This window comes from Sciurus carolinensis, chromosome 2 (genome assembly GCF_902686445.1).
Source record: "Sciurus carolinensis chromosome 2, mSciCar1.2, whole genome shotgun sequence".
NCBI lineage: Eukaryota > Metazoa > Chordata > Mammalia > Rodentia > Sciuridae > Sciurus > Sciurus carolinensis.
The window spans coordinates 153,778,093-153,792,074 of NC_062214.1; the positions used below are offsets into that span (position 1 = coordinate 153,778,093).

The 13,982-nt window shown below is 38.9% G+C and overlaps 1 non-coding gene across 1 annotated transcript; it reads left to right on the forward strand.

The window, feature by feature from the left end:
• Nucleotides 1-2,550: 2,550 nt before the first annotated feature.
• Trnae-cuc (transfer RNA glutamic acid (anticodon CUC)) lies at nt 2,551-2,624 on the forward strand. Its single transcript has one exon. It is a non-coding gene; the product is annotated as a tRNA-Glu (tRNA).
• Nucleotides 2,625-13,982: the final 11,358 nt, after the last annotated feature.

Here is a 13,982-nt window from a genome sequence, read left to right on the forward strand (position 1 = left end):
ACATTTGAGAAAGTGAGGTGTCAAAACCAAAGGATAAAATGAGGGTTCAAGTAAAATTGTGTGAACTTGACAAAACAGTAATTTGATCCTAGTCAGAAAGAAGACCAGAAAAAATATTTTGTGGGATACCATTCCACCCTAAAACACCTGTCTACAAGAACACTGTCTCAAGAGAAATGCTAGGGGCTGGGGACACCGATCAGTGGTAGAATACTTGCCTAGTATGCCTGAGGTCCTGGGTTGGATCAGCAGCACTAGTGGGGGTAGAGGAAACATGCCAAAAAGGAGCATACATTACAGACATATTGGAAACACCTGCAACAGGAAACATATGTAAAATTGGTAAGGAAGTTATTAGGTATCTAAGAGTAGCAAGGGATGACAGAGAAACATTTTCGTGGCTGTGGCTATTGCAGGTGTGGTATTGTATTGAACGTGACTTGCAGGAAAGGCACAAGTTCTCTTTTTCCTTCACCACAGCATATGTGGAGCATGTGGGAGGGACAGAGATGCCTTGATTTCACTGTGCTGTGATAGAGAGTTCTTGGGCCTTCAAGCCAGGGCAGCCTGGGTTTATATCCTATTTCTACCTCCTGCTTGCTGACTGTGAGGCTTGTAAAGGAAGGATAAAGTATCCTTTGGGAATCTTTTCAGCTGAAAACACAGAACACTCAATCAAAGGTGGCTTCAGCAGTTAAGACGCCAGTTTCTGTCACTTACCAAAAAACCTGAAAGTTACTATAGGACTGACAGTGCAAAAGCTCAGCAATGTCTTCAAGGATCCAGGCCCTTTCCATTTATTTTTATTTTTATTTTTATTTTTGTTGTTGTTGTTGTTGTTATCTTCAGTATTTAAGTTTTTCATTTTTAGACTCAAGTCAAGGCCCCAAGACTAGCTAAAAAATAATGCCTCACATAATCATAACCAGAGCAGAAAGGCAAGGAGTGGGGGCCATGGGACTTCCCTCACAAGGCCCTATCTCTTGTGTGGGAAGACACTCTTTCCTAAGAGTTCCTTTTATGTCTTGTTTACCAGACTAGGTCATTTCTGCATACCCAGACACCTGTTCATGGTTTTGATATGAGGTTTCTCTCAAAAGCTCTTGTTAATGCAGGAGTATTTGAAAGTAAAATATCAGATTAAGAGAGCTATAACATCATCCATCCATCCTAATTTGAATGCACTGACTGGGTGGTAGCAGGTGGGGTGTGGCTGGAGGAGGTAGGTTACTGGGGGCATGCACTGAAGGGGTGCTTCTTCCTGTGGTCGCTCCCTGCCTCCTGACCTCAGCATGACCTGAGCAATTTTCCTCCATAAGGCACCCGTGTTGTACTGCCTCACCTTGGACCCAGAGTAGTGGAATCAGTCATCTATGGTCTGAGAACTCTGAAACCATGAGTCCCAGATAAACTTTTCCTACTGTAAATTGCTCTTGTCGGGTGTTTTGGTCACTGTGAGAGAGAAACTGACTAAAAAACCCCCATCAATCATTGATTTAGTGTGGGTGGGTTGGGACTTATCTTTTCCACTGTAACTACTAACAACTATGTCTACTATAGGTAATATCTATCTTGCAGGCTACCAAGGTAGTTGGCATTTGAGAGAATACATATAAAGTTGTTAATACTTTGCCTAGCCTACTTCAGGAATGCATTAAATGATCATTACTATTATTATTACAACTGATTTTTAATGATTAGCAATTTTTCTATAATCCTTTATTTTACTTTGAGTAATTGGGTATAGTTGTAATCAGTATATCAAATTGGGGGCTCTGCTTTTATTTCACTTATATTTATAAGATAGGCATTTCTGATGTTTCTGCATAAAACTCAATGATTGCATTAAATTTAATTTATCGGAGAGTTTCAAGATGGCAGACTAGAGGGTGACTGCATTTCAGGTCACTCCAGGACTCAGGATTCAAGAAAAGGAGGTATTGAGAGACTTGGGACCAACTCAGAGCCGCTGGGTGAGTCCCTCCCACTGGGCGAGTCTCCCAGGCCTGGGTGCAGGACTGGACCACAGGCAGATTCTCAGAGAAGGGTCGCCCAGCAAGAGACTCACTGGCAGGGCAAGGATCCCCAGCCCAGGCGGTAGTTCCGGACAGAAGGGAACTTCTTGGAGGAGAGCTGCCCAGCTAGACTTCCCCACTGGGTGAGTCTTCCCTGCTGCACGAGGCTTTCCAACCAGGGTGGTAGAACCAGAGACCCAGGCCCAGACCAGCGGTGTCCCAGCCTGCAGTCTAGTCCCCCTTTGACTGACCATCATCAACAAGTGGAGGTGCCTCTGCACTAGCAGGGAATATACCCACTTGAAGGCCACCACCCCTAGAGGGGCAGCTTCCTTGTGGAGCACTGCATTACCAAGTTCCTCCAAGACAACAGACTACTGAAGGCTAGGAGGTGAGTTATTGGAAATCTACAGGTACACTATAAGTCAATAGGGGAAATCTGCAATTCCTCAGAGTTTCACTACTAGAGGGGAAGATACCTGAGCAATATGAGAAAACAAGGGAAGAAAATGTCCCAAACAAACCTAGATGCAGGGCAGGGATATAGCTCAGTAGGCAGAGCACTTGCCTCTCAAGCACAAGGCCCTGGGTTCAATCCCCAGCCCTGCAAAAACAAAACAAAACAAAACAAAAGAACAACAACAACAAAAAAAACCAAACCAAACCTAGGTGCTACATCAATAAAATCCAATGACAGCATGGCAGAAGAAACGACAGAAAAGGAGTTCAGAATGTATATAATTAAAATGATCAGAGAAGCGAATGATGAGATGAAAGAGCAAATGCAGGCATTGAATGATCACACCAATCAACAGTTAAAAGAGCAAATGCGGGAAGCAAAAGATCATTTCATTTCAATAAAGAGTTAGAGATACTGAAACAAACAGAAATCCTTGAAATGAAGGAAACAATAAACCAAATTAAAAACTCCATAGAAAGCATAACCAATAGAATAGAACACCTGGAAGACAGAACATCAGACATTGAAGACAAAATATTTAATCTTGAAAACAAAGTTGACCAAACAGAGAAGATGGTAAGAAATCATGAATAGAATCTACAAGAATTATGGGATATCATGAAAAGGCAAATTTAAGAATTATTGGGATTGAGGAAGGCACAGAGAAATAAACCAAAAAAAAGAACAATCTATTCAATGAAATTATATCAGAAAACTTCCCAAATCTGAAGAATGAAATGGAACATCAAATAGAAGAGGCTTTTAGGACTCCAAATATACAAAATTACAACAGACCCACACCAAGGCACATTATAATGAAAATACCTAACATACAAAATAAAGACAGAATTTTAAAGGCTGTGAGAGAAAAAAATCAAATTTCATTTGGGGGCAGCCAATACGGATATCAGCAGATTTTTCAACCCAGATCCTAAAAGCTAGAAGGGCCTGGAACAACATTTTTCAAGCTCTGAAAGAAAATGGATGCCAACCAAGAATCTTACACCCAGCAAAACTTACATTCAGATTTGATGACAAAAAAAATCTTTCCATAAACAAAAGCTAAAAGAGTTTACAAAAAGAAAACTGGCACTATAGAACATTCTCAGCAAAATATTCCTGAGGAAGAGATGAAAAACAACGATGTAAATCAGTAAAGGGAGTAACTACCCTGAACGAATAGCCAAATAAAGGAGAAAACAAGTAGTGTTAAAAAACAAAAATGAGCCAAATGCTGGGAATACAAATCATATCTCAATAATAACCCTGAATGATAATGGTCTGAACTTATCAATCAAAAGACATAGACTGGCAGATTGGATTAAAAAGAAAGATCCAACAATATGCTGCCTGCAAGAGACTCACCTCATAGAAAGAGATACTCACAGAATAAAGATGAAAGGATGGGGAAAAACATACCATGCACATGGACTCAGCAAAAAAGCTGGAGTATCCATCCTCATATCAGATAATGTGGACTTTAAGCCAAAGTTAGTCAGAAGTGATATAGAAGAACATTTCATACTGCGTAAGGGAAGCATAAATCAGCAAGACATAACAATCATAAATATCTATGCCCCAAACAGTGGCTCATCCATGTATGTCAAACAAATCCTTCTCAATTCCAGAAATCAAATAGACTGCCACACAATAATACTAGGTGATTTTAACACACCTCTCTCACCATTGGACGGATGTTCCAAACAAAAATTGAACAAAGAAACCATAGATCTCAATAACACAATCAATAATTTAGACTTAACAGACATATATAGAATATACCATCCAATAAAGAGTGAAACACATTCTTCTCAGCAGCACATGGATCCTTTTCTAAAATAGACCACATATTATGCCACAAAACTACTGTTAGCAAATACAAGAAGATAGAGATACTACCTTGTATTCTATCAGATCATAATGAATTAAAACTAGAAATAAATGACAGAATATAAAACAGAAACTACTCCAACACCTGGAAATTAAATAATATGCTATTGAATGATGAATGGATAACAGAAGACATCAGGAGAGAAATAAAAAAATTCTTAGAGGTAAATGAGAACAAAGATACAACATATCAAAATCTCTGGAACACTATGAAAGCAGCACTTAGAGGAAAATTTATTTCATGGAGTGCATTCAATAAAAGAAGAAAAAAATCAACAAATTAATGACCTAACACTACAGCTCAAAGCCCTAGAAAAAGAAGAACAGATCAACAGCAAAAGTAGTAGAAGACTGGAAATAGTTAAAATCAGAGCTGAAATCAATGAAATTAAAACAAAAGAAACAATCAAAAAATTGACAAAATAAAAAGTTGGTTCTTTGAAAAAATAAACGAAATTGATAAACCCTTAGCCACAGTAGGAAAGAGAAGGAGACAGAAAACTCAAATTACTAAAATTTGGAATGAACAAGGAAATATTATGACAGACACGAGTGAAATACAAAACATAATTAGAAGCTATTTTGAAAATCTATACTCCAACAAAATAGAAAATCTCGAAGACATCAACAGGTTTCTAGAGACATATGATTTATCCAAACTGAATCAGGAGGACAGACACAATTTAAATAGATCAATTTCAAGTAATGAAATAGAAGAAGTCATCAAAAGCCTACCAACAAAGAAAAGTCCGGGACCAGATGGATTCTCGGCCGAGTCCTAGAAAACCTTTAAAGAAGAGCTCATTCCAATATTCCTCAAAGTATTCCATGAAATAGAAGAGGAGGGAACCCTCCCAAACTCATTCAATGAAGCCAATATCACCCTGATACCTAAACCAGACAGAGACACATCAAGGAAAGAAAATTTCAGACCAATATCCTTAATGAACATTGACGCAAAAATTCTCAACAAAATTTTAGCAAATCACATACAAAAACATATTAAAAAGATAGTGCACCACGATAAAGTGGGTTTCATCCCAGGGATGCAAGGTTAGTTCAACATCTGGAAATCAATAAATGTAATTCACCATATCAACAGACTTAAAGTCAAGAATCACATGGTTATTTCGATAGATGCAGAAAAAGCATTTGATAAAATACAGCATCCCTTTATGCTCAAAACACTGGAAAAAATAGGGATAGAGGAATATTCTTTAACATTGTAAAGGCCACCCATGCTAAGCCCATGGCCAATATTATTCTAAATGGTGAAAAACTGAAAGCATTCCCTCTAAAAACTGGAACAAGGCAGGGATGCCCTCTTTCACCACTTCTACTCAACATCATCCTTGAAACTCTAGCCAGAGCAATTAGACAGACCAAAGAAATTAAAGGGATATGAATAGGAAAATAAGAACTCAAACTATCCCTATTTGCTGATGACATGATTATATATTTAGAGGAATGGGAAATTCCACCAGAAAACTTTTAGAACTCATAAGTGAATTCAGTAAAGTAACAGGATATAAGATCAATGCTCATAAATTTAATGCATTTTTAAACATAAGTGATGAATCCTCAGAAAGAGAAATTAGGAAAACTACCCCATTCACAATAGCCTCAGAAAAAATAAAATACTTGGGAATCAATCTAACAAAAGAGGTGAAAGACCTCTACAATGAGAACTACAGAACACTAAAGAAAGAAATTAAAGAAAATCTTAGAAGATGAAAGATCTCCCATGTTCTTGGATAGGCAGAATTAATATTGTCAAAATGGCCATACTACCAAAAGTGCTATACAGATTCAATGCAATTCCAATTAAAATCCCAATGACGTACTTCATGGAAATAGAGCAAGCAATCATGAAATTCATCTGGAAGAATAAGAGACCCAGAATAGCTAAATAAATCCTTAGCAGGAAGAGTGAAGCAGGGGATATTACAATACCAGAACTTCAACTCTACTACAAAGCAATAGTAACAAAAACAGCATGGTATTGGCACCAAAATAGACAGGTAGATCAATGTTACAGAATAGAGCACACAGACACAAACTCAAATAAATACAATTTTCTCATACTAGACAAAGGGGCCAAAATATGCAATGGGGAAAAGATAGCCTCTTCAACAAATGGTGCTGGGAAAACTGGAAATCCATATGCAACAGAATGAAACTAAACCCATATCTCTCACCCTGCACAAAACTCAACTCAAAATGGATCAAGGACCTTGGAATCTGACCAGAGACCCTGCATCTTATAGAAGAAAAAGTAGGTCCAAATCTTCAACATGTCGGCTCAGGATCAGACTTCCTTAACAGGACTCCCATAGCACAAGAAATAAAAGCAAGAATCAACAACTGGGATAGATTCAAACTAAATAGCTTTCTCTCAGCAAAGGAAACTATCAGCAATGTGAAGAGAGAACCTACAGAGTGGGAGAAAATCTTTGCCACTCATACTTCAGATAGAGTACTAATCTCCAGAATCTGTAAAGAACTCAAAAAACTCCACACCAAGAATACAAATAACCCAATCAACAAATGGGCTAAGGAAATGAAAAGACACTTCACAGAAGAAGATATACAAGCAATCAACAGATATATGAAAAAATGTTCAACATCTCTAGTAATAAGAGAAATGCAAATCAAAACTACCCTAAGATTCCATCTCACCCCAATTAGATGTACCTCTAATTATCAAGAATACAAGCAACAATAGGTGTTGGCAAGGATGTGGGGATAAAGGTACACTCATACATTGATGGTGGGGTTGTAAATTAGTGCAGCCACTCTGGAAAGCAATGTGGAAGATTCCTCAGAAATCTTGGAATGGAACCACCATTCAACCCAGGTATCCCACTTCTTGGCCTATACCCAAAGGACTTAAAATCAGCATACTACAGTGATGCAGTCAAATCAATGTTCATAGCTGCTCAATTCACAATAGCCTGAGTGTGGAAACAACCTAGATGCCCTTCAATGGATGAATGGATAAAGAAACTGTGGTATATATATATATATACAATGGAATATTACTCAGCCATAAAGAAGAATAAAATTATGGCATTTGCAGGCAAATGGATGAAATTGGAGAATATCATGCTAAGTGAGATAAGCCAATGTGAAAAAAACCAAAGGATGAATGATCTTGCTGATAAGTGGATGATGATACATAATGGGAGGTGGGACAGAGGCAAGAATGGAGGAAGGAGGGGACTGTATAGGGGGAAAAGAGGTGTGGGAGGGGTGGGAGGGAATGAAAAATAACAGAATGAATCAAACACCATTATCCTATGTAAATGTGTGATTACACAAATGTTATGCCTCTACTTCATGTACAACCGGAGAAACAAGTTGTACCTGATTTGTTTACAACAACAACAAAATTAATTTATCAAATGATTACCTTATAATTTAATTTAATTACCTTTACATAGACAGGGTGTTGCCAGTTTTTTCCACTATTACAAGACATCTTTGCATGTGTAAAATTTTATTTTATTTATTTTTTCTATATTTTAGATTGGCTATTTAGTATAGATTACAGGAATGATATCATTCAGTCAAAGGCAATCATTTCTTTTTCTGCCTAGGCTGACAGCAAACTACATTTCTCAATCTCTTTTGTGGCTAGGTCTGACCAAAGACTTAATTCTTGCCAGCAGGATGGGTGTACTTGATTTATCCATTTTTGCAGATGGTCCAAACCCTCTGAAACCTCCATTCTCCCTCTTCTCTTGATTATCAGGGACCTGGATGACTTTCAGGGAATGAGGGAAGAACCTTAAACAGTCTTGGGCCCTGGATGCCTAGAGCAGAACCTTCTCTCCAACTGCATATCTACTGATTAGAATTGGCATGAGCGAGAAACAAGTTCTAATGTGTTAAGCTGGAGGAGATTTGGAGAGCTATCTGTTATAGCTGTTGTTGTTACCACAGCCAATACAGAGATTAGTACCTTAAAATGTTAACTATGGCCATGAATAAACTTTTATTTATATTTGCTCTCTGTAATAATCACCCTTTCAAAGTAAAAACACAAAATATTGATTTAAATAAATGAAAACCATTAAAACAATTGAGGTAAAGCTACTATGCACACAGGAAGGAAACAAGTCTATCGCGTTCCCTCTGGCTGCAGAGAGAGACACGACAAACGTCTGAAGCTTTGGAAGTTTATTGTGCACAGTCTTCCTTTCTTTCCCTCTTTTCTAATCCCTTTCTCTCTTTTCTTTCTCTCGCTCTCTTTCCCTCTGCTTAACTCTCGCCTGCTCCGGTTGCTCCGCTCCTCCCGCTCGGCTCACGCCTACTTCGGCCGCTCCGCTTCTCCCGCTCAGCTCACGTCCTCGCTCGCACTCTTCTTCCTCGCTTCTTCTCCTACTCTCAACTTCTTCTCTCAGCTTCTTCTTACTCCCAGCTTCTGCGCCTTACTCCCCCACCCACCAAGCTTATATACACTTCAACCAATCAGGGGAGAGCACACGAGGTAAACCCGCGGACAGCTGCAGGCATAGAATAGGTACACGAGGGGGGCATGCTCTAATCACATCGTTAACTAGCCAATCATTGGAATTTGCTGGTTGTTTACTGTATAGCTGGCCGCTTTTGGCTCAGTGCCAGGCGCCATCATGACCGTGCCCAAGGCTGGGGGTCCCGGGAACCCCGACACAAGTCCAAAAAAAATGCAAGTTTTCTGGAATATCCATAATTTATGTTAACATAAATTAATAAAAATTATGTTGCACAATAATTTATAAGCAATGAGTATATTTAAGCACTTTAGTTTGAGACTATTAGGTAATGAATTAATAAGTTATTTTTAACTCTGGCTGAGTGTTTCTTATTTAAAGCAGTACAGTATCCCCTGTTTGGGGCACAGTATAGCCATATGGGAAGCCAATCTGGGAGATACCAGGGATTTTAGTAGGCCTACTCTGCATCCCCCAAGTGAACCCTTTGAAGCTGTGTTCAGACCTACTCCCGCAGGAAATTATTTTGGTTTAGAAGTTTGTGTAAGATAAAGGGTTCCAGGGAGACTGGGACCCCTGAGAACTGGCAGGCTAAAACCTTGTTCTTTGTTCCTTGTGGGAAGCAAAGCCTCAAAAGATAGTTGAGGTAACTCAGGTTGTAAAGAAACTTATTTTGGGGACAGGAATTGCCTGAACCTCTTAGCACATAGTTAAATAAACATGCTTAATACCTCTAAGCCAGCCAGGTCTTTCCCAACTCTTAATTGAGGAAAATATAGATCAAGGAATGAGGCCATGCTTGGTCCAGAGTGAGCATTCTTTTACTGCTGCTGATAACCAGGTTACTGGATTTGTCTGGCGAAGTTGACTTTCAGCTTCTGACAGCAGGGAATCAAAACTTGGATTTAAATTGTGTTTCCTGCCAGGTCAGGTCTGGTGAAGTCTCCACTGGTCTTCATAAGGAACTGAGACCAAAGTGCTTGAGTTTAACGCAGCGCTTCACTAGGATGTGAATTACAGTACTTTCTGATTTAGAAGAAATATCACGTGACTTAACCCTTTCTTTACTGTGCCAGTTAAATAAATTGTTATACAGGTTGAGCATCCCTGAAAATCTGAACTCTGAAAGGCTTCAAAATCTGAAACGTTTTTAAAGTTGATATGTCATCACTAGTGTAAAAGTTCACATCTGACCTCATGTGATGGGTCTCTGTCAAAATGAAGGTGCCTTAAAAATACATAAAATCACCTCTAGTTAAATGTTTAAGGTGTATATGAAACAAATGAATTTTGTATCTAGACTTGGATCCTATCCCAAGAAATCTCATTATGTATGTGCAAACATTCCAAATGTGTGTGTGTGTGTGTGTGTGTGTGTGTGTGTATCTCCAAATCTGAAACACTTCTGGTTCAAAGACTTCAGAAAAGGAATGCTCAACCTGCACTGAATGGAACTACACATGAGCAGTTAAAAAAATGAGGTAGATCTTTGTGCATTGACTAGGAACATCTCTAGGATATGCTCATAAGTGACAAGAGTAAATTACAGGCTACATGTGAAATAATACATCATGTATGAAAAAATTGAATACTAGGAAAAAACCTCCTAAATTTGGTTGAATTCAGTTACATGTCTAAATACATGTGTATATATATATCTATCTAATTAAATATTATATATTTATGATACATATAACATAGTCTTTAATTTTTTATTTTTTTGCAGTGCTGGGGATTGAACTAAGGGCCTCACACATGCTAGGCAAGTGCTCCACTATTGAGTTGCCCCTCCATCCCTCCAATTAAACAACTTAAACATTCTTTTTTGCTTTTCTGTTTGATAAATTACCAATGTTGCAGGTTTCCCCTCTTTTGTCCTTCTGGTGACTATATATGGAGACACTTGCCAGGCCCTTGTATTGAGGAGGGGAAATGGTCTCTGGGGTCCCTTGGTGTTCGCAGGTCTCTCCTTAGTCCTTGCCAATGTAGAGATACTGTCCTTTATATTTATGGTCACTGCTCACCCTATTGAAATCTGTGGATAAATTTGGCTACTAGTCAACCCTTGACCTCTTCCAGCTTAGTTGGGGCCCTGTGATCCTTCTGATGTGCTGAATTCTGGATGACCCTTGAAGTCTGACTATGATCCTAACTGGTCCCCAGTCAGGGAAATTGAGCCTGCTTCTCCATGCCACAGGGTCACTGGGCTCGTTACAACATCTGCCTTGGGTGTACCTGCCACATCACCACTTAGTCTTCATGGAAACATGGAACTTGTGAACTTGTAGGTAGTTTCTACGTCGCACAGTAGCTGTTATGGGTGGGTTATGAAATGTCACTCCAAAGCTTCTTTGTCAATGCAAGAATGTTTGGAGGTGAAAAAATTGGATTGTGAGAACTGTAACCTAATCAGTCCATCTTAAATTGAATGGACTGACTGGATGGTAACTGTAGACAGAGGAGCATGACTGGAAGAAGTAGGTCACTGGGGTGTACCCTGGAAGGGTGCATCTTCTCTGCATCCTCTTCCCTCTCTATGCTTCCTGGTGGCCATGAATGATGCAGCATTCCTCCACTACATCCTTCTACCACAATTTTCTGCCTCACCTTGGGCCCAGAGCAGTGGACTCAGCTGACCATGGATGAAGACTCTGAAACCATGAGCCAAAATAAACTTTTCCTCCTTTAAGTTGTTCTTGTCAGGTATTTTGGTCGCAATGATGCAAAGTTGCCTTACACAGCAGTCAAGGGAGCCCCCAAGCTCAGAACTTCCTTTTCTTAACCATTTTGCAAACACTGAGTGGGTTCCCTTGTAGTGTCCTGTTTTAGCATTGGGGAAAAGTCCCTCAACTTTATGCTTAGCTTTCTTCTCCAGCTGTCTAATGCCTTTCTCTCTTTAGGATTTTCACTGGGAAGGGAATGGTCATCATACACATCTTTACCACCTGCTCTTCCTAAGGCATGCCTTTCTCCTCTTCACCTTTTATTTCTGGAGGTGACAGACTTGTATTTCCTCTGTATCATAAGTTAAAGTTTGCTTTAGTAAAGCATGTAATAAACTCATGATCTGGGGCACCAGTGTTGAATCTTGGACTACTAAAGGAGTCTAAAAAATGGAAAAAAAAAAGTTTTGTCTCTCAACAACAAATCCTGGTGTTAAAAAAGTACTGTAATTTATCAATTTGAATATACCATGATGGTAAGATGTACTATTATTTTTTGTATCACGAAGACTATAACATAATGCCTTAATAATAATTCTCTATAAGGCATGAATCAATTGTACCAGCCTTGTGTTGCAGTGAAATGTCTTTTATCTACATTGAGAGACTTGGACTTTTTCTTGGATTTAGTTACAATTGTTGGCAAGTGATGAACAATTGTTTCGAAAGTAACTTGGTTAAAAAAAAAAAAGGAACACAATTTCAACAACATTCAACCATCTCCCTTTCTTAGAATACTTGATTGTCCAAAAAAATATGAATTTCAATCATTTACCCAACTAAAAATATTTGTTTCTCTTATGCTGAATTTATATACCATTGTTTTGGTTTTGTGCCTTTCTGTATATGCAATGATTTCTAATCCAGTGACACATTGTTGTGTAATTTTAAAAGATAATTTATATTGCAATCAAACTTAACCTGGAAGAAAAAATATCAGATTTGGGAGGCAGGGGATCATGAGATAGGTGTTTGAGGTGCTCTGGATGATGGACACTGGAAGCAGAGATCACTCTATTATCCCACCTGACTTGGTGGGTAATAGGAGCCCTAGTAGTTAAAAAGACTGGAGAAGAAGAAAGTAAAACTAAGGGCAGGTCATATGCTAGCTGAATGGGCCACTCTCACTTTCTCTCTTCCTTTAAGGCTCAGTCTGTCACTGACAAAGCTTTACCTGAGCCATTAGAAGTTGTGTTAGGCCATCTGTTAGGTTCCTTTCCTTAAAGCACTTAGCATAGTGTTTTATTTATTTTAAAAAGAATAGCTGGTTCCTCTGTCTAGCTACTTACTAGTACAGAAACTTCACAGGATCTGTCTTATTCATCCTTAGATCACTCTGGCTAACACAGTGCCTAGTCTGTAGTAGTTATTTAGTATGTAAGTGTTGAAAGGAAGAAAGTAAGAGGCAAGGAGGAAGGGGAGATAAAATCATGATAAAATAATGTGCTTACTGAAGGTGTAAAAAAGAGTTGATTGAGTTTGGGGGATATATATATTTCTGGAGTCCTGCAATAGCAGAAGAGGGTTAAAACCTTTGTCTAGGAGTTTTTGAGTAATATACACAGAGGAGGGACCATAATCACTCACACTGTCTAGTACTTTTTCTAACCTAGGTCAGTTGGGCTTGCTCCTGTCACCCATTAGTGGGGCTTGAGTTCATTATGATGAGGATGAGGAATTTGCAAAGAAGCAGCCTTGGCTTGCACAGAGGTGTGCTTCAACACTCATCTTCCTGCCAGGGAGGGTAGAAGGTTGATGTCTCATTGTATAGACCAGTCTTTGCTCTCTTTCTTCCTTATCATCTGGGAAGAGAAGGAGAGGAGGATGTCCTGTACTTCTTATTTTCTGAACAGGACACAAGGGAAAGTTGTTCATATATTTTTATAAATTTTGCTCAACCAATCAATTAGTAAGAATTAATATGGATACTGAAAAAATGCTCACATAATTGTGGCAGGCAGAATAATGGTCTCCAAAGATGGCCATGTCTTAATCTCCAGAACTATGAATATCTTATCTTGTATGCAAAGGGGACTTGGATCTAGGTTAAGTACTTTGAGATAGGAGATTATCCTGGATTATCTGAGTGATCCTAACCTAAACACATGGGTCCTAAAGAGAAGCGAATCTCTCCTGGCTGTAGTCAGAAGCAGATGTGGTTATGGAAGAATGCCAAGGCTGCAACATTGCTGGCTTTAAAGACCAGGAAGGGGACCTAGAGCCAAGGAATGTGGGCAGTTTCTAGAGTCTCAAAAAGACAATAACAAAGTTCGTTCTCCAGAATCTCCAGAAAGAAAGGTAGCCTTGCTGACACCTTGATGTTAGTCCAGTGAGATCTATGTTTGACTTCTGATCAGTAGACCCATAAGATGATAACTTTATGTTGTTTAAGCCACTAAATGTGCAGTAATTTATTATA